General features: G+C 33.7%; 1 non-coding gene across 1 annotated transcript; it reads left to right on the top strand.

Moving 5' to 3' along the window:
• The first annotated feature begins 2,866 nt into the window (after positions 1-2,866).
• Positions 2,867-2,939, top strand: LOC123325041. Its single transcript, XR_006540208.1, has one exon. It is a non-coding gene; the product is annotated as a small nucleolar RNA SNORD112 (small nucleolar RNA).
• The last annotated feature ends 852 nt before the right edge of the window (positions 2,940-3,791 follow it).

The raw sequence follows: 3,791 nt of genomic DNA on the forward strand, positions 1-3,791 counted from the left end.
TACTAAGTTCATAGATACAAAGAACAGATTGGTGGCTGCCAGAGGTGGGGGGGGGGGGGGGGGTGGCGGGTAGGAGGAGTTGGGGGAGGGGGTTGTGGTGTGAAATTGGTGAAGAGAGGCAAAAGATACAAACTTCCACTTATAAAATAAGTAAGTCATGGGTTTGTAATGTGCATCATGGCAACTACAGTTAATAATACTGTATTGAATATTTGAAGGTTCTCAAGAGTACAGATTTTAAAAGTTCTCATAACAAGAACAAAAAATGCTGTAACAATGTATGGTGAAAGATGTTAACTAGACTTACTGTGGTGATCATTTCACAAATATCAAGTCATTATGTTGTACACCTGAAACTAATAAAATGTCAATTATACCTCCATTTTTAAAAAAACTTAATTTGTCATTATCAAAAACACCTTTAAAAAGTGAGAAGGAAGCTCAAATTGGGGATAAGATATTTACAACACTTATGATTACCAAAGGGTTAGTAGCAAGTTATATGAAAAAAATCTTACCAATCAGTAAGAGCTTAAATAACCTAATTTAAAATTTAAAACATGAAAACCATGAAAGGTATTTTAAGGAGGAGGAGAAAATGCATATGGGCAATAAACATATAAAGAGATGTTCCATCTTATTAGTCAAGGAAATACAAATCAACATTTTTAACTGACAAACTCACAAAGTCTAACAATACCAACTCTAAAGAGGTGGTGACTAATAGGATTCCTAATACATTTTGTATAGGGGAGTAATATTTGGGCATACCCAGGATGGAGCAATTCCACCCCTGAGTATACACCCAGAGAAACCTTTACTCATGTGGATTTAGTAGAGAGGTACAAGAACTTTCACAGAAACACTGTACAAATAGGAGGCATAAAAGCAAGAAATGACCCATATGCCTATAGAAAGGGTGCTGGATAAAGGAAATATGGTATATTCAATAACAAAATATTACAGAGCAGTGAAATCACTAAATTATTTCTACCTATGACATGGATAAATTTTAGTAAAAAATGTTGACTAAAAACACTAAACTCTGAAGAAGTTATGTATACACCTTTATATAATTTTTTAATCTCTAAAGAATATTGTATCATTGCAAACAAAAACTACTCACAAACTAACTTAAGAGAGCAATAGAATAAAAACTGTGATAATTGAGTAAGAATATACTATAAATCAGTGGCATGAAATTTAGGTTCCAGAAATAAACCCTCATATTTATGATCAATTTTTGACAAGTATGCAAAAATAATTCAATGAGGAAACAATTTTCAACAAATACTGCTAGGACAATTGGATATCCACATCCAAATGAATGAAGTGGGACCACACAATATACAAAAACTAACTCAAAATGGTTCAAATACCTACATGTAAGAGCAAAAATGATAAAATCCTTAGAAGAAAACATAAGCATAAATTTCCATGACCTTGGATATAGCAATGATTTTTTTAAGTGTGAAAACAAGAGCACTAGCAATCAGAGAAATAAATAAAATGAATTTCATCAAAATTAAAAACTCATGCTTCAAAGGATACCATCAAGAAAGTAAAAAGACAAACTAATGAATAGGAGAAAATATATGCAACTTATATATCTTATAAAAGACTTGTGTCTACTGGGTGTTATGCACAAACAATGAATCATGGAACACTTCATCTAAAACTAATGATGTAATGTATGGGGATTAACATAAGAATAAAAAAAAAAAAGACTTGTGTCTAGATATATAAAGAACTCTTATAACTCAGTAATAAAAAGACAAAGAACCCAATTTAAAAATGGGTGAGGGACCTGAAAAGACATTTCCCCCAAAAGACATACATATGGCCAATGAGCACTAAAGATGTTCAGCATCATCAGTTATCAGGGAAATGGAAATCAAAACCACAATGAGATACCATTTAACACCCACTGAAGTGTCTATAATTTTAAAAGATAATAACAAGAATTGACAAAATTGTAAAAAATTAAATGGAACCCTCATTGATGGTTAATAGAAATGTAAAATGGTGTAGCCAGTTTAGAAAATTATCTGGCAGTTCCTCAAAATTGTACACATAAAGCTATCATATGACCCAGCAATTCTACTTCCTAAATATATCCCCAAGAGAAATATAAACACATGTCTGCAAAAACACTTGTACATGGATGTTCATAGCACCATTATTCATAATAGCAAAAAAAGAGGAAACAATCCAAATGCCCATCAACTGGTGAATAGAAAAATAAAATGTGGTATAACCACACAGTGGAATATTATTTGGCAATAAATAAGAATGAAATACTAGTACATGCTACAACATTGTGAGCCTTAGAACATTATGCCGAGTTAAAGAAGCCAGTCACAAAAGTCATTATCAACATGATGATTCCATTTAAGTGAAATGGCTAGCATAGAAATATATATAGAAACAGAAAGTAGATTTGTGGATGCCTGGAGCTGCAGGGGATGAGGAGCATGGGGAGGACTGCAAAGGGCACAGGATTAGTTTGGGGATGATGAAAATATTCTAAAATTGATTGTAGTGATGATTGTACCAGTATGTGAATACACTAAAAAAAATTAATTATATGCTTTAAGTGGTTGCATTTTTTTGGTATATGAATTGTATCCCAATAAAGCTGTTGCTACAAAGAAAGAGAGAGAGAAAATGAATGACAAAAAATCCAGGGTAGTGTTTACTTGGAAGTGGGAGCTAGAAGAACAGAATAAGGATGAATAAATGTGTAAGTATAAATAACTAGAAATAGTCTAGTTCTTGATTAAGTTGTGAGTTTATGGATGTTCTTTATATTAATAATACACATATGTACCATACCTACAAACATAAAATAAAAGAGGATCTTGCATGGACCAATGAAGATAATTTGTCTACAAACCAAGCATTATGATTAACACAATTCTGTACAACTAAGGTCCATTTAAAAATTAATTAATTAACATCTATCCTGTTAAATCCTATAAATCACATCCCCAGTTCAGAAAACTAGGTTAGTGGATCAATATGCTTAGTGGAATCTGTTAAACAGAGATAAAAATTTAATTTTATGACCTAAAATAATAAATGCAAGAATGAACAGGCACTGATCTCTTTCAATCCCTCTTCCACCAGGATCAATAATTACATCTGTGTTCATTCCCCCACTGTCCCCATTTCCTCCATACCCATATTCCCTTTTGAATAAATTTGTTTCATTGTATTTACCACCACAGTCTTAGTGGTTGTATAGACTATGGAGAAATGAAAGAAAGAGTAAGGATAGTAGCAGTGCTGGCCGAAGGGCTGCCATATAAAACTGGCAATGGAATAGAGATTGGGGAGAGTGCTCTTATATTATAAAACATGGTTTATAGGGGCGCACTCGTGGCTCAGTCGTTAAGCGGCTGCCTTCGGCTCAGGTCACGATCCCAGTGTCCTGGGATTGAGCCCCTCATCAGGCTCCCTGCTCCATGGGAAGCCTGCTTCTCCCTCTCCCACTCCCCCTGCCTGTGTTCCCTCTCTCGCTGTGTCTCTCTCTGTCAAACAATAAAACCTTTAAAAAAAAAAAGGTTCATAACTAGTCTCACAAAATGTTTAATCTAAAAATGTTTGTTTTATTATTTATAAGTTTGAAATATTAGTTTTGATGTTTGCTTTTTTGTTTGGTTTGGGGATTTTTGCTTTTACATAATTCCTCTTTACCCTCCTCCATGGTTTAGTCTCTAGTCAATGCTCCTACTTTTGAACAGGAAGTGGGGAATAGCTATACTCTTACTTTGGCACCCTTAGAGCAA

This window comes from Neomonachus schauinslandi, chromosome 5 (assembly GCF_002201575.2).
Source record: "Neomonachus schauinslandi chromosome 5, ASM220157v2, whole genome shotgun sequence".
NCBI classification, from domain to species: Eukaryota; Metazoa; Chordata; class Mammalia; order Carnivora; family Phocidae; genus Neomonachus; species Neomonachus schauinslandi.